Source organism: Phyllostomus hastatus, unplaced genomic scaffold, assembly GCF_019186645.2.
Source record: "Phyllostomus hastatus isolate PE091 unplaced genomic scaffold, TTU_PhHast_1.1 phas_contig_198, whole genome shotgun sequence".
NCBI classification, from domain to species: Eukaryota; Metazoa; Chordata; class Mammalia; order Chiroptera; family Phyllostomidae; genus Phyllostomus; species Phyllostomus hastatus.
Genome location: NW_025333715.1, coordinates 905,032 through 925,713, shown reverse-complemented (window position 1 = coordinate 925,713; position 20,682 = coordinate 905,032).

Below are 20,682 nucleotides of genomic sequence, written 5' to 3'. Positions count from 1 at the left end.
TCGGCCCCAGGCTGTCCGTCCGCCATGGACGAGGCTGTGGGAGGAGGGGGCTGGGGACAGTGAGAACCCGCAGGGGGAGCCCGGGGACCTGTCCCACCGTCTCTCCGCAGTGAGGCTGGACGTTCCCACCTCATCTCCAGGTAAAAGCTCAGCAGTGTGACCTGTGTCCACTCTCCTCGTGAATTCCGATCGTCCAGAGAAAGGGGACCCCTCCTCGCTGTAACCCCACAAGGGACCCACCACCAGCGGCGCCCCCCTCTCTTACTGTGCTTCCCATCACTGGTCGAGGGAGACCCCTGTGGGAGCCGTCCCCGGAGAAGGACCAGCTGGTGGCCTCCCCTGCTTCCTCTGGCCCCACATGCGTTCGCGGTGTGTCCCCGAGAGGCCCGGCCACACGGGTCACGCGCCCGAGTCGGGGACTGGCTTCTCCCGTCTCGCGGCCCCTGAGTGCCGAGGCCCCTGTGGGGGGCGTCTGGTCCCCCACACACTGGCAGCTGCGGCTCACCTGTGGGAGGGCCATCCTCATGCAGATGAGCAGCGGCCCGACCCCTGCGGCCCGGCTCTCGGCTGGGGGCACAAGGGCAGGCGTGCCCTGAGCTCCTGTCCCGGGGCCTGAGCGTGGCTGGAAGGTGAGGTGGGCGCGGGGCTGCCCCCGGGGAGCCGGGCCCGGTCCGGGCAGGGCAGGTGCCCAGGGAGCAGCCCGAGTGGGGCGCTGGGGGGCCCGCGGTGCCCGACGCAGAGAGGACTCCGGGGGCCTGCACGGAGCGGAGCGCGCCCGCATCGGCCCTCCTTCTGCGATCCGGGCTCCGTCTCCACGTCACCTTCCCTCCGCCCTGCCCCCGGGCAGAGGAGCCAGCTTCCCACCACGCCCAGGGTCCTGAAGAGGGCGGGCTCAGAGAGGCGGCCCAGGTACGGCAGGGGACACCCTGCAGGACCGAGGCGGGTCCCACGTGACGCAGGGAGGGACCCAGCCCTGCCCAGGAGGCGGGGGCCCTGACAACAGCCTCCCCCACCCCCAGGGCAGGGCCAGGCTCCCTGTCTACCATTTAAAAGGGACAAATCACCACCACCCCCCCGACCGCTGCAGGAGCAGGGGACAGCTACTGACCGCAGGGACACAGGGAGGGAGAGGGAGGACAGGCTGAGTCCCGGCGCCGCGGCCTGGGTCTGGCCCAGGCACCCCTGGGCCCTTGCTGGGTAATCAGACAACATTATAAATCGCAGCAGCAGCTCATTAGCCAGAGGTCAGCGTGTCCTGCAGCTGCGGACACAGAGAGGCGAGGTGGCGGCGTCCAGCAGCGCGGCCATCTGGCTCGTCCCAGCGCCCGTGCTGTCGCTGCCGGTGGCCTCCCCGACCCGGCCCTCCGGGGACCAGAGGCTGTGCACTCGGCCTTGTTCACACGTCTGTCCCCGGGAGCCCCCCGGCCCGGTCGGAAGGGGCTGCGGACACAGCTGGGGCCTCGCCAGCTGTGCCCCCGTCCGGACCGCGGCCGCCCCGCCCGGCAGCGAGCGTGCAGTGCTCTCCTGCAGGGCCGGGAGCAGCCGGCTGCCCACGCGCAGTCCCTCTGCCTCCGCGGCCAGCCGCTCTCGCCCGGGCCGCGTCCTCCTCCGCGGCGGGCGGGGGGAACGGAGGGCAGAGTGCTCCCAGGACTGCAGGCGCTCCAGCCCCGAAACCGCCCCCCACGCCTAGGCCTCAGCCGTTCCGCTGCTTGTAAGGGTGGGGTGCCTGTGCGCCCTCGGGGACCCCACCCTCGGCCCACACAGGGCACCCCCTTCCCGAGCCCCGGGGTCCAGGGTCCCTCCCAGGCTCAGACCCCCCAGGACTGGACGCTGTCACTGTCCGGTCCTACTTGGCTGCTGCCTCAGAAAGTGGGGGGTGGGGCACAGCTTTGGTCCCCTTGTGAGGGGGCCCCTCCTCTGCCCGGGCCCGAGGGCGACACCCACTTTGTGAGGCCGGCCGGTCTTTCCCCGACTGTCCATCTCCTGGCCCGGCTCTGCCGGGGCTCCGGCCCCTCCCACCAGCAGTCTGCCCACAGCCTCGCCTGCCCCGGCCTGTTCCCGGGACCCCCCCCACCCCACTTCTGCACCCCAGTCTGTGTCCCCTGGGCCCCCGGCCTGCACGGGCTCTGCAGGCCTCGAACACCCAGGTTCTCGGGAAGGAGAAAGAGTCCTCCCCCCCGTGGCCCAGCCTGCGGAGTGTGGTCTTCAGGACAGGTGGGCGTGTGCCAGCCCCCCCGCCCCCCGCTGCAGGTGAGTGGGGCTCCGGACTCCGCCCAGGGCTGTACCTGCGTGTGCGTGCGTGTCCCCCTGTGTGTGCCCCCGTGTGTGCACCCGGCAGGGCAGGGCGTGGCCGGCGGGGCTGCTGGCGACCTCTGCCCGGCGGCTGCCCCGGTCGGAACTCAATTTCCTCGTCGGCTCAATGAAGAGGCTGGGCCTGCGACCTCGGGAACCCGCCGGCACCCGGCATCATTATCTTAATTGTGTGCTGCCGGCTGCTGGCGGTCGGCGCGGCGGGTCACCCTGCACGGCGCAGGCAGCTCTGCGTATTGATCTCCGTGTCGTTCCGGCGGCTGGGAGAGCAGACTCCCCTTGAGCCACGCGGGGTCACTGGAACTAGTGTAGGTTGGGGACTGCCTGTGTGACGATGCGGTGACCTGACAGGGGACAGGGGTGGGGGGCTGTGGGCGCGAGGGGCCACCCCAAGGCCCCCGCCCAGTGCCCGGGTCACGGCGGCCCCCTTCCCCCACCCCGCTTGTCCAGCCTGAGCGGAGGCCTTGAGCGGAAGGCCGGTGCCACGGAGGGGAGGGGACACACGCGTGTATCCGGCCGTCACCACAGAACACACCCACACGCCCTCCAGGCTCCGGGCAACGAGCCCCCCCCACCCCACGCCCCCGCCTTCTCCCGTGAGAGTCTCGCTTCCCCGACACCCGCCTGTTGGGGGAGGCAGGTCTGCTCGTCCGCGGGAACGAGTTCCCCCCTGGGTTCACTTCTCAGCGCGCAGACTTTGGAGGGAAGCCGGCGCCCGGCAGAAGCGCAGGCGACCACCGCTACTCGACTAAACTATAGTTAATAAATTACTGGGGTATCGCAGCGTCTTAAATGCTCACCTGCGCGGAGCCGCTTGAAAGGAGCTGCATGTTCCTGGGCTGGGTGCCAGAGACGGCTGGGTGGCCCCTGGAGCCTCGGTGGGGGGAGGGGGGCGGGGGGCCGCAGACGGGGGTCCTGGCTTCCTTGTTGGGGAAGGAATGTGCGCCTGCCGCTCCGTCCCTCTCGCCCCGAATCTCCCCGCTCCCCTCGCGTTCCCCAGCACGAGCAGAGAGCAGAGCCCCCAGACGAGCCCCGGGAGGACAGTTACGCCCGACACCCCCACGCGGCGGCGTGTTGTAGTGTGGCGGGACCTTGTCTGCGCGCTCTCCCCAGCCAGCGCGTCCGCGCGTCCGAGAGCACTCACAGCAGGGGCCCCTCTCGGCGGCGGCCGGCGGGCCGTCCCCCCTAAATCCAACGCAAGCAAGCAAGCAGAAAGGAAAATAAGAACAAACGTAAGAGTAGAGATGATGGGAAAAAACAAAGCAAAGTTTTGCTCTTTGAGAAGATCGCTAAAATCGACACAATTTTAGCCGTGACCGGTCAGGAGCCGGCTAGCGAGGACTCATCGCAAAAGCCAGGCGTGGCGGGGGAGTCGCTGCCGGCCGGGAGGAAATGGGCAGGACTTGAAGCCGCGCCGTGAGTGACCGGCTGCACGCGAACCGCTCAGGAGACTCGGGCCCTGAAAAGGCACCGACTCATCACCCCCGCTCAGGAAGAAGCACAAATCCTGAACAGACCGGGAAGAAATAAAGCGATTGACTTACTAACAAAAAAACCGCCGCTCGGAGCCAGCTGCCGCGGCACTGCCGTCCTCGTCGGAATCCCAGCGGTGCTTCTGCGGAAACAGAAAATCTGTCCTAAAACGCATCTGTCTTAAGGGACCCCGAACGGCGAGGACAACTTTATAAATACGCCTGGAACTGGAGGACTCCAGATTCCGAAACGTCATGCAAAGCTGCTGTGATCGTCGCTGGCACGCTGCGGTGTGGGGCCGGCGCTCGGCCGGCACGTGGACCCAACACAGCGGACGGCGAGCCCACGGGCGGCCGGAGGGTGTCGGCGCGGGCGCCACACGGTTCCCGGGGGAGGAGGGGTCTCCTCGGCAAAGGCGGTGGAGGAAACTGACTGTCTACACGGAAAACAGCGAGACGGCCCCTCACCTCACACCCTGCCCAGGAATCAACCCGAGTGGATCCGAGTGTGGTGTCAGGGTCTGAAACTCTTAGAAGACGACCCGCGGGAAACCTCCGTGACGTCGGGTGTGGCCGTGACTCCCTCATCGCGACCCGGGGGAACCGGCAGCAGAAGCGAAAGCAGGTCGAGGTCGCTGGGATCTCAAACGTTGGCTCGAACCTGGAACAGAGCGAAGGGCGGTCCGGGGAGCGGGAGAGAAAACCTGTGCGTGCGTCACTGGTCAGGGTTCAGGTCCAGAATGTAGAGAGAAGTCCTGGGACCCAACAGCGGCTTCTGAAAGCCAAACAGCTCCACTGGAAGTGCACGAGGGGCTGGAATAGACGTCTCTCCAGAGACGCCGCCCAGAGGCCACCAAGCGCGAGGAAGACACCCGCCGTCACCCAACACCAGGGAAACCCAAACCCAGCCTCAGGGAAGCAGCACCTTACAGCGATCGGGGTGACAGACGGGGAGAGAGCAGGGGAGGGGGGAGAGGAGCAGGGGTTGGCGGGACTCGGGGACGGGGCGGGGGTGGGGGGGGCCTGCGCGCTGTTGGCGGGGGTGCAGCTGCGGCGTGAGACGGAAACACGCGGCAGGTCCTCCAAAGTCAAAACCGGAGTCACTGCAGGACCCGCAGCCCCGCCCCGCGCCCTGCCCCAGAGGTGGGAGGGCCCCAGAACACGCGTGAGCGCCCGTCTGCCCGCCGCGTCGTCACTCCCAGCTCCGGGGAAGGAGCCCCGCCCACACCCTGGAGCCTCCGGGACTGGGCCACCGAGGACCCGCGGCCCGCGGTCGGTGAGCCGGTGAGTAAGCCGGGCCCAGCCACACGCGGGCTCTCGGGCACCTCGGCCCTGTCCACCCGCCCCCTCCGGGCACGGCGCCTGAGCGTCGCGGGCCTGCGCTCGGCTGCAGAAACACCGGCGGGCAAAGTCCACTGTGTCTGTTCCTGCCTGTTCTTCGGGGTCACGACAAACGGTCTCCCCGACGTGCGCCCTTCCGCCCTTCACCAGCGGAGAATCACGGTGGTCTTACCCCGGACGGGGGTGCCGTCCGACCCGGGAGAAGTCTCGTGAAAACAGCAGCAGAGGCCCCGGTAACTGTGCATGTACGTGGGCTTTCTCGCTCGGGGGCACTCCGCAGGGTCCGGGCCGGTCGGCGTGGCCCCCAGGACCCGCTGCGGATTCAGCGACACCCCCGCTCAGCGACGGGGCGCAGTCCCTCCCGGGGCCGCGGGTCCCCAGCGCCGCAGGACCGCCGCCCGGCCGTGGGTGCCGGAGGCGGGGAGGGCAAAAATAGGACACCCTGGTCGCCAGGGCGCTGACAGCGCACTTACTCCCCGCCCGCAACGGTCGTGGGCGCCGTCCCCAGATGAGCCCATTTTTCACCGAGACGACGAGCGGAGCAGAGTCCCGCAGCCGCGTCGGTCCCGAAATAGCTGCCCGCCGGCCGCCCCTCCGGCGCACGGGCGTTTCGTCGGGATCCAATTACACGGCGGCGTGTGCGGGCGGCCGGTTTGTCATGCGAGAAAGTAATTTAAAAGTGATCTGCACCTCACGTCCCGCAGCTGGGAAAAAATTAAGTAAGACGTCAGAGGCCACCCGTCTCGCCACCGCCACCGGCGGGCCCTGGGCCCCCTAACTTCCTTATGCCCCGCAGGCGGAGGCGGCCCCGAGAGCAGGCGGCCGACCCCGTCACAGCAGGCCCGCGAGAATCAGCCGTCCGCCCGGCCACCCGCCGGGAGCCGCGCACGGCCCTTGCAGTGCAGGTGAGGGGGTCTCACCCTGCTCTGCAGGAATGGCCGCATTTTAAACCCGTTTTCAGTTTGAAGTGTGTGTGTGTGTTTTTAAGATTTTATTTATTTTTATATTATTTTTATTTAAGATTTTATTTATTTATTTTTAGAGAGGGAAGGGAGGGAGAAAGAGAGAGAGACACACATCAATGTGCGGTTGCTGGGGGCCGTGGCCTGCAACCCAGGCACATGCCCTGACTGGGAATCGAACCTGCGATGCTTTGGTTCGCAGCCTGCGCTCCATCCACTGAGCTACGCCAGCCAGGGCTCGGGGTGTGTTTTCAAGCAGCTCCCCCTGTGCCGGCAGCGGGCAGCCGGGCTGCCGGAGTCACCGCAGAACCAACACGGGGTGGCCGTTGCCGCGGTGCCGTCCAGGGGAGGCCCCTCTGCTCCTCGAGGTTGGTGGACCCGGACACTTCTGACATGAGCAGACAGCCCCGTGTTCGAGACGCGCTGCCTCCTAATGCGAACACGAGATGGCCTGCCTGTCCGCAGCTCCCACTGAGGCGTCCCAGCCCGGGGAACGCTGCTCTGGGTGTGGGGCCCACTGACTGGGGGAGCAGGGGTATCCTGAGCCAGGACCTACCCGGGGCAGTCAGTCAGTGCGGGGGGGCAGGGGGGACGCTGAGGTGGCCTCGGGAGGCCTGCGGAGCTGCACGTGGGCCCCTGGGCTCGGGGCTGGCCCAGCCGACCGTGGGGTGTCTCCAGTGCCTGAGGTGAGGGGTTGGGGGAGTGAACCGCAGGGGGGCGGGCCCGGCACCGGCTGCCCCTGAAGACCTCCCTCCAAACCTGACCCGCAGCCTCTAGAGGAGAGGAGAGGAGAGAGTCGCTTCAAGTGGAAAAATACAGGTTCCAATAAAAACAGACACAGATGTTGTGTTTCCCGCAGTGAAGAGGCAGGTTCTTGGCCAAGGTCTCCTTCCCATAAACCCGGTCTCAGCCCCCCGCGCCCAGCTGCTGCACCCCCCCCCACACCTGCCGTGTGCTGTGGCTCGGTCATAAACCTGCCGCCTGGACCTGGACAGGAGCCTGTGCGGGAAAAGCAGCTGTGGGGGCTGGGCCAGCACCCCACCCCCGCCTCCCGCCCCCTCCTCCAGGGCCCGGGTCTGGGGCTGTGGGGCCCCAAGGGTCCTGGTGACACCACAGGACACAGCCCAGCATCCGCGGACAAGGTCCTTTCTGATCTCTTCCTCTGCTCGGCTGGGAGGAGGATCGAGATGGTCCGTGAGCTGCCCGGTGGTCACCAGGGCGGCCGGCGGCCCACGGTGGCTGGTACAGGAGAGTGACTCCTGCCACGGCCCCCCCTGCAGGGGTCTGCCGGGGCCCCGGGAGCAGCACCCCCAGCCCGGGGCCGTACCCGGCAGGGATGTCTCACCGTTCTGGCTGCTGGAGGTTCAAAACCGAGGTTCCCGCCTGCGTAGTGTTCACCCGGCCCTCGCCGCTCGCAGGGACCAAGACCTGCAGAGCCCCTTCTTACGGGGCCGCGAGTCCTGCCGGGTCGGGGCCGCACCCTCACGGCCTCACTTAACCCCAGCCACCCCCCCCCAGGGCCCCGTCTCCCGCTATGTGACCCCGGGGATTCGGGCTCCCGCACGGGGGTCTGGGGGTGACAATGTCCATCCTCCGAAGCGTTGTGAGAAGGGCCCATGGGCGGCAAAGGCCAAGAGGCGCCGGGAGGGCTCAGACTGGGGAGGGGACGGGGCCGGTGGGCAGTGGGCAGCGCCGGCCTCGGGAGCAGGGACCTCGGCGGACAGCGGTGGGAGCACCGAGCGGTCAGGCCAACCTGAGCAAAGGCGTGGACCGGCGGTGCGTCTGAGGACAGTGTCAGAGCTCCAGGGGCCGGCTGGCCCTGTCCCCTGTCCTCTCGACGCCACGCCCCCTTGCGGGCTGCGGACGGTGGCGCCAGGGTCAGCTCTGGGGAGGCCGGACCAGAGTGGCTGGGACGGTAAAGGGCCAGCCCATCGCTGTGGCAGCAAGCACGAGGGACACAGAACTGTTCCCCTGTGACATCGGCCGTTGAGTCACATCCTGCGTGAAGGGACAAAGGTTTCCACCCCCCAAACCTGAGGAGCCACGGATGCTTGGGGTTCGTTATAATTTTACGGCTAATAGATCATATCACACATGAGAAGAATTCATAATATGGAGATGAAGAAAAACAATTTATTAATGTTAATAAATCCTCCAATAAAACTTCCAGGAGGGCCCATAGTGATAAATTGAATAATTATGAGCATAATTATGACTAACTAGAAGTATAATTTCATGCTAATGCAATAATAATGACATAAAAGTGTAGATCATGAATTTTAACTGCTTTGTTATTTCACATTTCCACCAGTATGGACCAAAAAAAAAACCCGCCTGAAATCTGATCAGATTACGGTTGACTGAGAGAGAGAGAGAGGTCTCGGTTCAGAGAGACGCGGACGTGGTGATCTTAACCGCGCGGCGGAGGAGCCGCATGCTAACGAGGGGGCCGAGGATGCTGAAGCAGACACTCAGCGCCACCCGCGCCTGGGTCAAGAAACCCCGCGAGTCCCTGGTCTCACCACCCGCGCGGAGGGAGGAGGAGACGCGCGAGGCAGCCAAGGGGAAGGTGGAGAGTTTGCGTGCAGGTCGACGTTTTAGGACGATGAACGTTTCGGGAAGGGTGAGCGCGCGCACAGATGTGAGTGGCTCGGCTCAGCCACGTGCTGTCGGGGGTGGGGGCAGGGTCAGGTCCGCGGGACCCGGGCCTCTGAGCCGCAGGACGCCGAGGACGCGCGAACGCTGGCCCTCCGTCGGGACTCAGGGCCCACCTGGGCAACACGGCGCGAGGCCTTCGCTCGTGCGGCTGGTAAAGACGCCAGCAGTCGTCCCCGTGCCACGTGAGAGCCCCGGCAGACGGGCCCAAGGTCAGGACAGACGGGTGGCGCAGGGAGGGAAGGAGAGGCGGAGGCCCGAGGCCAGGTGGGGAGACGCCCTGGACCCCCCGTAGTGTGTGTCCGCATGCGCGCTCGCGTGACCTGGCTCCGCCCCTGTCCCCGCCCCCGTGGGCGGGTCTGGGCTCTAGGCCACCCTGGCGGACACATAGCGTCCCCTGGCGGCCCGGGGATGTCAGGCATTCCTCACGCAGGAATCTGCCACCCATGCGTCGCCTTCAGTGCGGGTTTTGTGTGAATGAATATTCCTCCGCTTTCCGCTGCGGACCGCCTCCTCGAGCCCTGAGCGCCCTGCACACGCGCTGCACGCGGGCCCCCCCCGCCCAGCACGCACTGCGTGCGCGCGCGCCTCCCCAGTCTGCGGCCCGGCCTCTCTCAGCCCGCGGGTCTGCTTTCCAAACCGGAAGATCGTTAGGTTTGACGACGTCCAATTGATCAGATTTTTGTTCCCTTTTGTCACTTTCGGGAGCGCTACCCTGAACGGCTTGCCTCGCCCGAGGCAGAAAGACTTTTTCCCGCGTCAGCTGCCAGAGGGTTCGCGTGTGGGCTTCCCGTTTAGGGCTGGGAACGCATTCTGAATTAACGCTTGCAGATGGAGCGGGGTGAGGTTAAAGTTTTTTGCACATGAATATCCGAGAGTTCCGGCGCCATATGGCAACAGACACCCTTTCCTTGCTGAATTCTCCCGCAGCGTGTCCGCCGTCCGCTGCTCGCCCACGCGCGGTCTGTTCCTGGCCTCCTCGTCTGCTCTGTGCGCCCGTTGATCTGTTTCTAACCAGTTCCCTGCGAACCAGTCGCCGCGTCTTCGTCCGTCGTGAAGCCGGGTGGCGGGGGTCCTCCAGCTCTGCCCTTCTGTTCCAGGTGGCTTGGTCGTTCCAGGCTCTCCGCACCTGCAAGTGGATTTTAGACTCAGTGTGTTCGTTTCTGCAAAAACGCTGGGAGAGGTTTTGATCGGCTTGTGTCGACCAATGTAGGGAGACTGGGTGTCCCAACAGCCTGGGGCCCCGGGGCCCCCCGGGCCATGGCCGCCGCGTCACTCGGTTCTCCTGGGAGTCCCTGCGCTGTACTAGGCTGCGCTCTGCCTCGGGCGGCTGTCAGTCCTCAGGGCTCCGCCAGGGGGCGGCGCCGTCATTTCCCGCCTGCTCGCTGCAAGTCCAGAAAGATGCGGGCGACTTCAGTACATTACGGTAGTCCGTGCCCTGCAATAACGTTAAGCTCATGCACGCTTTCCAGTAGCTCCTACACAGACCGCACCGGATTTCCTGAGTGTACTGGCACGCCGCTCCTGCGCGAAGACGGTTTGCTTCTTTCTGTGACACCTGGGCAGAGTGCTTTATGGGTGCGCCTCCGCCGGGGGCCACCAACTAGAGCTTCCAGCGCCGCCTCGCCTGGGGGCGCGCTGTCGGGCCCCTTCCTGTGCCCGGGACAGCCCGCAGCCCGAGCACACGCCCCTCTGGGCATGCATTCTGCCCGGGACCCAGGCCCCTTATCAGGAGGCGGGGCTTTGCTTCGGGCGTTTTAATATGTTTTTCGTCTCTTGAGATGACTGTAGGCATTTGCTTTCCAGATGGCTACTACGATCAATTACGTTACCTGATTTTTCAGGCGCTTAAAGAACCTTATGGCCCTGAGATAAATCCTGGGGCTGGTGGTATATTTTCTTTTTTCTTTTTCCTTTTTTTTTTTTTGCGTTCTTGAATTCTGTTTGCTGAAAGTTTGTTAAGAAATGTTGCATTTATACCCCTACGAGACTTTAGTTGGTGGCTCCCTGTGATGTCTCTGCGCGTCTGGCGCTTCCGCGTCGCGGTCCCACTAATTCTAACGGCGGCTCAGCGCCTCCTGCCTCGCACCGTGGGTGAGAGTGCCCCCTGCTGCCCAGGGGGAGAACCTGGGCTGGGAGTGTCTTTGTCTTCCGTTTTTGTTTCTTTTTTTGTTTGTTTTAGTGTGAAGGAGATTCGGCCATTTTTTAAAATCTTTCCAAAAAAGCAAATTTGGATTTTTTTTCCTTTTTTAAAACAAGATATTTTATTGACTATTCTATTATAGTTGTCCCATTTTCCCCTCTGCCCTGCACCCCCCTCCCACCCACATCTCCCCCCTTAGTTCATGTCCATGGGTCGTACACAGAAGTTCTTAGGCTTCTCCATTTCCTATACTATTCTTAACCTCTCCCTGTTTGCTTTGTACCTACCATCTATGCTACTTATTCTCTGTACCTTTCCCACCATTCTCCCCTCTCCACTGATAACCCTCCGTGTGATCTCCAATTCCGTGATTCTGTTCCTGCTCTAATTTTTTGCTTAGATTATTTTTGTTTTTGTTTTTTAGCTTCAGTTGTTGATAGTTGTGAGTTTGTTGTCATTTTACTGTTCATAGTTTTTACCTTCTCTTTGTTAGATAAGTCCCTTTAACATTTCATATAATAAGGGCTTGGTGATGATGAACTCCTTGAACTTGACCTTATCTGAGAAGCACTTTGTCTGCTCTTATATTCTAAATGAAAGCTTTGCTGGATAGAGCAATCTTGGATGTAGGTCCTTGCCATTCATGCCTCTGGGTACTTCTTTCCAGACCCTTCTTGCCTGCAATGTCTCTTTGGAGAAATCAGCTGATAGTCTCATGGGAACTCCTTTGTAGGTCACTGTCTCCTTTCCCCTTGCTGCTTTTAAGATTCTCTCCTTATCTTTAATCTTGGGTAATGTAATTATGATGTGCCTTGGTGTGTTCCTTCTTGGGACTCTCTGAGCTTCCTGGGCTTCCTGGAAGTCTATTTGCTTTGCCAGATTAGGGAAGTTCTCCTTCATTATTTGTTCAAACAAGTTTTCAATTTCTTGCTCTTCCTCTTCTCTTCTGGCACCCCTGTGATTCAGATGTTGGAGTGTTTAAAGTTGTCCTGGAGGTTCCTAAGCCTCTCCTCATTTTTTTGAATTCTTGTTTCTTTATTCTGTTCTGGTTGAATGTTTATTTCTTCCTTCTGGTCCAAACCATTGATTTGAGTCCTGGTTTCCTTCCCATCACTGTTGGTTCCCTGTGCATTTTCCTTTATTTCACTTTTCATAGCCTTCACTTCTTCCTCTATTTTGCAACCACACTCAACCAATTCTGTGAGCATCCTGATGACCAGTGTTTTCAACTCTGCATCTAATAGGTTGACTATCTCTTCATCCCTTAGTTGTATTTTTTCTGGAGCTTTGATCTGTTCTTTCATTTGGGCCTTTTTTTTTGTCTCGGCACACCTGTTACCTATGAGGGGCGGAGTCTTAGGTGTTCACCAGGGTGGGGCTACTGACGTCACTGTGTTGTGATGCTGTACTTGGGGGAGGGGTCTGAGGGAGAACAATGGTGTTTTCTCCACTCTGCTAGGTTTCTGTCCCTTCCCCCGCTTCCCACAAGTGGTTTGTGCCCTTTCAGGTGCTGAGTCCCGGGTGGGTGGGCTTGTGCACATTCTAGGACCCTGTGAGTCACTCCAGTGGACTCTCTTGGGAGGCTGGGAGTTTCTCCCGCTGCTGCCTCAACCCCCACGGGTGTTTTCAGTCTGAGGTTTGAGGCTCTATTTCCCTGCTGGAGCCCTGGGTTGTGCCGTGTGTCTCGCTCCCCAGTTGCTCCTCCCAGTTTATCTGCATGGGAATGTGGGACCGCCCACTCCGCCAGCCGCTGCCTCCCCTGGACTCCTCTCCTCCCGGCTGCCCGTCTCCGCCCCTCCCCCCCCCTGTCCTGGATGAGTGTTTCTTCTTTAACTCCTGGGTTGTCGGACTTCCATACAGTATGATTTTCTGGCGGTGCTGGTTATTTTTCATTTTTCAGTGTGTTTTTTTTGTTTTTAAATTTAAATTTTTAAATGTCGTCGTCCTTCTTTTGGTCGTGCGAGGAGGCACAGTGTATCTGCAGTTTTTGGGTTTTGTTGATTTTCTGCACTGCGCCCCTCTCACCTCCCAGGGGCTTCACTCTTCGTGTCTGGCCTGCTTTCTCCCGCCCGCGCTGGGGGTCACCCAGCTCGCATTTGGTTCCCGAAGGTCACGGGTGCAGAGCCTTCCTTTCTTTCTGACACGGACACCCGCCGCCCTGTGTCCCCGAGAATGACGGCTGAGTCTCACCCGCCGTGTTTTAACCTTCCTTCAACCCAAAATGCTTTCTGAACTTCTCCTCTTATTCTTTCTTTGACCTATGGGTTCTATAAAAATGTATTGTTTATATTCCAAATATCGGGGATTTTTTCAAAGACCTCTCCCTATTTGATTCCTAACATAATTCCACTGTATTCAGGAAGAGCCTCCGTACGGGTTAAGTCCCTTTAAATATATTGTGACTTTCTACAACCCACAACTTGGCAACGTCTTTGCTCTGAAAGGAGGCTCTTTGATATCAGTGTGGCCGCGGGCATTTCAATGCTGGCACAGGGTGCCGGGGCACCCTTTCCTGGGAACCGGTCTGTGGAAAGCGAGTTTCCAATAGACCACGTGTGTGTGTGCGTCCTGCCCTGCTAGCTGGGCTGACCATCCCCGCACCTCCCTGTATGTGCAAACCATTCATATTTAACTCGGATGTTGCTGGTGTTGGTACCTCTCGTCTTGCAAACTTGTGTCTGTCTGTCCTGTGTGGCTCTGGTTCTCCTTTACCCCCGTCTGACAAATTAATTGATCGCTTCTGGGACACCCCAGTGTCTCGTCCGTCACCCCCCCCCCCCCCGCCATGGGCCTTTGCTGTCCTTTGGCCACAGTTGCTTCGGGCTCTGGGCTCTGCGTCCTCACCTGGACAGCTGGGCCTTCGGGGACCACCTCCCCCCACACGGGAACCCTACCACACGCCCCCACTGCCCCGGGTGCTGCGGCCGCAGAATGTACCTTCCACGTGTCACCAACAGACCAGGTGTGATGGGGTCAGCAACTTCATGCCAACAAATTAATTCAGCCACAGCTGAACTGAAATGAGCCAGCTGTTTGAAAACCCGGCTGACCAAACTGACCACAGGGGAATCGCAGCAGCTGGAGAGCCTCACAGCTCCGGCACTGGGTGCCAACCTACGGCGCGGGGTCCACGGCGCCGGTCAGAGGGCTCGGTGCGCGTGCTCCGTGGAAGCCTGGGGCCCCCCACCCGGGTCTGTGGGGCAGAACTAAGGGTGTGGTTCCTCTGGACCAGATGTGGGCATGGTGGGACGGGGAGGGGCTGTGGGGTGATCTTGAGACACCCCCGAGAGAGAGCAGGTCTGCTCTGGGGTGGAGGCTGGCTTGGCAGCGACGCTGTGGGCGTGGGGACCACAGGGACTTCCAGGAGACAGAGACGAGACACTTAGGTCTGCATGTCAGGGGGCGTGAATCTGCTTCCGCACCTGGACCCGTGAGGTCCCCCCCACCCTCCCCCGCAGCTCCTGCGCTGCCGCCGGAAGTGGGCTGCAAACCGGGAGCTGGAAGAGAAACATGTGGACAATCAGAACGCGCCCATCCTGCCCTCCTCCCCCTGCGGGCTTCCAGCCTAAAGCAGAGCGAAGGGCAGGGGGACTCGACATGCTCCCGAGCTCAGAGAAGGGATGTTTCCTCTGTGGGGCCGAGGCCAGAGCCCCTCGATGGCCTCCGGTGAGTGGGAGGGTCTGGGCCGCGTGGGTCAAGAAAGATGAAGCAGCTACGGGTTCGAGTTCAGGAGGGAGGCCGGGTGCATAAACACACACAGCAGACGCCACTGCGCCCAATCACAGCGCGGCTGGGCGGGGCCGCGCCCAATCACAGTGCGGCTGGGCGGGGCTGCGCCCAATCACAGCGCGGCTGGGCGGGGCCGCGCCCAATCACAGCGCGGCTGGGCCGGGCTGCACCCAATCACAGCGCGGCTGGGCGGGGCTCACACCGCCTTGCACGTGCGTTGGGCTCGGTCCCCATAAGCAAAGGGCCGGTCACGTGCACAGCGGCAGCCGACCCGAAGCCTGCCTCCACCTTCTCAGTGTGCAAACAAACGCCTGCCTGTCCCCTGCGCCTCGCTCCTCCCGCACGTGCGGGCCATCCGCCTATCCGGACTTCTTCCACGTGCGTCGCTCTAGAAACAAGACACAGAGGAAACCGCAGCTGTCACGGTGCCCGTTGGCATACTGACACGGTGTGTCCTTTGGGGGAGGGGGGGCGTGCCAGAGAGGCGTTGTCGGGAGACGCAGTGTTTCCAGCGAGCGCGTCAGTCCGGGGGAGTGCGAGCGACTTTGGGTGGACCGTGGCGGCCCCGTGTGACCTGGGGCTGGTGGCATGCGGCCACGTTGTCAGACGGGGCGGCCGCCGCGTCCCCCGTCCGAGAGGTGGTGAATCCCAAAACTGGCAGCCGGGGCGGCACAGGGCGCCCAGGGGACTGTGTTCCCCGTGTGTGCACGTCTGGGAGCTCCACGACAGGCGGGGGGCGGGGCACGGGCGAGAGAGGGAGGGAGGAGAGCGGAAAAGCTGAAGCTGGAATTAAATGCAAACTTTTCTTCTGGATTTAATGGAAACTTTTAACTTCTCCTTTCAAACCCGGTGGTGGGGGTGCTTCACAGGGCTCACCTTCTCCCCGGGGTCCTCTGTGGGGTGCCCCCCCACATCCCCTGTCCTGGGACGTCCGGAGGGCTCAGGCCTGGGTGGACAAGGCGGGGAGTGAGTGTGGTGGGGTGGGAGGTGTGCGGGACAGCCCTGGGGTGATGGCTGCCACAGATCCCCAGCTGAGGCCCCTCCTGGTCGCAGCGGCCACCCCCGGGAGCTTCTGCATCCCTCGTGAGAAGCCCCGACTCTGTCCACTTCCCCCCGGACAGACCCTTCGGTGCGCTCTGCACAGTCACCAGCTCCCTGCGGCCCCTGAGCACCCCGTCTGCTCAGAGCTCACCTGTGAGACCTCACGAGTGGGCTCTCGGACCGCCTGGGGGCTGGGGGGGCGCTCCTTGGTCTTCCCTCTCTTCTCAGGAGTCCCCCCCTCCGCAGAGCCTCTCAGTCCCTGCCCTGGGGTGGGGGCGGGGGGCGCTCAGGTGACCCGGTAACAAAAGGCCCCGAGGGACTGCTCTGCCTGAGCAGGGAAGGGCCCGGGGCATCCCTGCTGACGCTGAAAATGCACTGGCAGAACTCAACGCCAGGTCCTGCTTATAAAAACATGGACAGGAGGGACGGGGTGGGGCGGGGGGGGCCTTCCTCAGTCTGACAGGGGCTGTGTTGTCACGCACAGTGAGGACTTCCAGACTGTCCCCAGTGACCCCGTGCCACAGCCCCAGGCTAACCAGGGCGATTACAGACGAGGGCATTCCTCTCACGGGTCCGAGCGCCCTGTTGGCCACAGCTGGTCTCTCGTCCGGTGGCCCGAGAACATGTCAAGTGTCGATACCCCGACCCCAGCGGAGTCTGGGCCTCGGGAGGTGGGGGTTCGGCGTCCGGCCCAGGGACACGGGGCCGGGGGTGGACGGGACCCTGACCCCAGCGCTGTCGCCGGGCACGAGTCGGCAGCCGAGGGGAGGAAACCGTAGTGCTGGGAGCCGGTGTGTTTGGCCACCGAGGAGGTGAAGGGAGACACTGAAACTCACCCGGGGGCAACAAGAGCGAGAGCGCTCGAGGCTTTGTCTCAGCCTGCTCGAGGCTCTGCGGGGGCGATAAACACACGTTGCGGAATGTGATACAGTTTGTGACACTGTTACAGCTGCAGCGGGATGTTGGGATGCTCGGTGCTTGCCAACACGCAGACCAAGAATCAGCCAGGGTTCCTGCGCTGGAGGCCTGTCCCCACGGGACGGTGTCAGGCCCCCAGGGGCTCTGGGGGCAATGCGGTCACACAAGGTCGGCCCGGGTGGCCCCGTGATGAGACTGGCGCCCACAGGAGGACGGACCCCGGAGCTCGCTCCCCTCCCCGCCTGGAGGACACAGCGGGAAGGAGCCCTCTGCAAAGCAGGGAGGGGCCTTGCTGGCCAGGGGGTCCCCGGCGCCCCCCTCAGGGGCCTCAGCCTCCAGGGCTATGGGAGAGGAGCCAACGGCCACCCAAGGGGAGCCCCCAGCCCCTGGTGTGGCCCCAGCAGCCCGGCTGGCTCCCGCAGGGAGGGACAGGCGTGAGCGCCCCCTCCCCTGGACAGGGAGCCCCCTCGTCATAGGGTTCAGGCTGGAGCAGCGGCCCGGTGGACACCCTGGAGGGACACGGGTAATAAGCTGGGCCCTGAGCACCCCCTGACCCCCGGGAGGGCCAACCCAGAGCCCGAGGGCCGGCGTGACGTCCACCTGGGAGGAGCCAGAGAGGAGCAGGGAAGGGGTTCTCTAGGGGGAGGGGTCCCCAGGGTGTTAGAACGAACAAACCCCCAAGGTTTCAGTCCGTTTTGCCTTTCGAGCTTGCTGAGCAGCGAGCGACCCATCTGGGGGAAAAGAGCCGGTTAAAGGTCCTCCGATGACGGTCCACACGTCCCCAGGGAGTGTCACGAACACGGCAGGCACTTACACGGCGTGTTCTGTTTCGTTTCCTGGAGTGTGGGCGCCCCTGGGTCTGGCTGGGTCCCCCCGCCGGGTGCTCTGCACCTCCCGGCGAGCTGCCCCCTCTGTCCCCGCACACCCGACACGCCCCTGGCCAGCCGGACTGCGGGCGGGACACTGCGTGATCCTTTCTCAGTCGGGATTCGCCCCATGCTCGGGGTTTCCAGGCCCTGGGAGCGCAGCCGTCTCTTTGGGACCAGCCTCAGGCGGTGGCACCGGCCCCGACGCCTCAGCCAGCTGGCCTGGGTCAGCCCACGGCTGCTCGGCTCGCTCCGTCCAGAGACTCAGACCCGAAGCGAGCCCTGAACTTCTGACCCTAGCGAGCCCTTTATTAGCAGGTCGGCGTGGCCGGTCCTCAGAGCCCCAGCCCGGCCCCCTGGGGCGTGGATTGCCGTGTGTGTCTCTCTCTCTCTCTGACACCTCCAGAGGAGACTTCGTCTGCTTCACTGTAATTATTTTCCAGAAATGATCCATTTTCTATGAAAATGCGTGTGGGGTTCATCTCATTCCTGGAAATCATTACTGTGTCATGAAAAATTCCAAGTGTCCCGGTGCTCGGGGAGTAAAATTAGCCCGGAGTCTAATCTCGGGCAAAGGGCCATGTGCTCCCAACCCGCGGGGCGGGACACGCCACCTCCCTCCCCCGCCCCCCCCCCGGCCGGGGCGGTCCAGCGTCGGGTCTGCTGGGGAAACTGGGGGGGCACAGCCCAGGCCCCGGAGGTCTGAGGCTGCAGAGAGCTCGGGGACTGTGCCCAGAAGGCCTCCGTGGACGTGGGGACACGGAGGTGCCCGAGGTAGCCCAGCCCTGAGGCCCCGAACTCTGGCCCCATGCTGCAGGCGGTGCTGCCTCGTCTGCAGGCGGTGTCCGCCCCGCGCACAGAGACCGTCGGCCAGGCGTCCGGGGCACAGATGTGGGCGCCCGCTGAGCGCCAGCCATGGAGCCGGGAGCCCTGGCTACACCGAGGACGCACGGTCAGAGTTTCTCTTCTCTCGCTCGGGGCCAGCATCCTGGGACGGCCTCAGTGTCCCTAGAAACCGTCACGGTCTTCCACAGACCCCCCCAGCTCACCACATATAATCCCACGCCGCCCCGCAGGCCACCCGTGTGCCCGTCAGCAGCGGGCGGCCTGGCGGACCATCGGCCGCGGTCTCACCGTGCAAGACGGCGAGGCAAACGCTCGCCTTAATGAGGGCACCTCTTCCGAGCCCCCTCCGGGACGCGGGAAGGAGTCCCTGTGAAGACAGAGCTCGCCGCTACTAACAGCTCACTCCGTAAAGACAGTGTCAGCCTCAATCAGGGCTGAGATGCGGTGTTAAATCAAACGCGCCGAAAACCTCTCCTGCCCCCAGCGCGGCTCCGGAGGAAGGGCCCCGGGTCCCGGAGAGAGCCGGGCGCCAAGTGACATTAACGAGAATTGATGATGGCCCCTGAAACGCCCGGCTCAATTACCTCCCGCTGGTTACATGGACGGACGGACGTGGCTGCATCTCTGCCCGCCGACCGGCCCCTCCTCCCCCCGCTGTCAGACGGCCGCTGGCCGGGACTCAGCAGGGAGCAGACGGGACCTGTCCCTCGTGGCCACCTCCCCTGGAGCACGGGGGACTCGGAAGGTGCTGTCACTGACCACTGGAGACATTCGTGCTTTCATTCGCTCCTTCGGTCACTGATTCACTCACCGATTCACTCCCTCATTCACTCACTCACTCACTCATTCACTCACTCACTCCTTCACTCACTCATTCACTCACTCATTCACTCATTCACTCACTCACTCATTCACTCACTCACTCATTCACTCACTCATTCACTCACTCATTCCCTCACTCCTTCACTCACTCACTCACTCATTCACTCACTCATTCACTCATTCATTCATTCACTCACTCATTCACTCACTCACTCATTCACTCATTCACTCACTCCCTCACTCACTCCCTCACTCACTCATTCCCTCCCTCACTCACTCACTCATTCACTCACTCACTGATTCTCGCTCCCCAGCTCGGCGTCTCTGTTTGCTGGTTTCCTTTACACCTGTCACCGTCACGCTATTTTGATGTTTGTGTGTTTATGTCCACGCCTGACCCCACCCCCGCTCCCCCATGGGATGCCCGCCCCATCCAGGCGGGACGCTGGGGCTGCCGCGTGCGTGCGGGCCCGGCGAGGGTGGCCTGTCGGTGAGTGAGTGAGTGAGTGAGTGACGGGGGGTGAGTGAGTGAGTGAGTGAGGGGACCCACCCAGGTTTCGGTTAAAGTGTTTCCCCCCTCCTGAGTCTTAAGGGCCCTTAAACTTTCTCAGCAATGAACCTGCCTGGCCGCGCGGCAGACCACTTCTTATTTATTTGCGAGTCGAGTTATCTTAGGGATCTTTATGTATTTTTATTTGCTATGCCAGACTCCAATTTCTCAGAAATATTTGCTGTTTCCGCCTCGATTCCACTCCCAGCGGTCTCCCCCGGAGCGGTGTGCCTCCGAGCTCACCTCTCTCCTGGCCTCCCCGCGTCCGTAAAAGTCACGGGTCCTCCGGGCTTCCCTCGGGGACGCAGGGCCAGTGGGGCTCGGCCTCTCCCCGTCCAACTGCATCCACTGTCGCTCCCCCTGATTGCCTGGTGTCCCCCAAAACCCGTGGGGCACGGCCTGTCCCATGAGTGAGCGTCCTCACACCTCGGTGCCTTCCCCCCGGGGCCCCTGTGGCCATTCTCTCTGTGTGGGAATGTCAGCTGCAGGACAGCTGTCGCCCGCTGCCCGCCTGCAGGGCTGGCTCTGCTCCTCTGGAGCTCCGGGGAGCGCCCGGGGGCGACAGTCCCCCGACCAGAGCAAAGGCGGCAGCCTGTCCCCTCACTGAGCACAGTTGTGGGGACCCAAGGGCCAGCTCCCTGGTGGCCTTCTAAGGGGCATTTCCTCTTAGGACAAATCACGCCGACCACCTGAAGCTCGAGAGCCAACCTGATATCAGGAAACCTGTCTGCCTCCACGGAGACCTCACGACCTGCAGGAAGAAGCTTCCCCAAGCACCTGGGGGGTCCCTGAGCACCTTGGGGGGTTCCTTGAGCACCTGGGGGTCCCTGAGCACCTTGGGGAGGTTCCTTGAGTACCTGGGGGGTCCCTGAGCACCTTGGGGGGTTCCTTGAGCACCTGGGAAGTCCCTGAGCACCTTGGGGTTCGCTGAGCACCTTGGGGAGGTTTCTTGAGTACCTGAGGGTCCCTGAGCACCTTGGGGAGGTTCCTTGAGCACCTGGGGGTCCCTGAGCACCTTGGGGGGGTT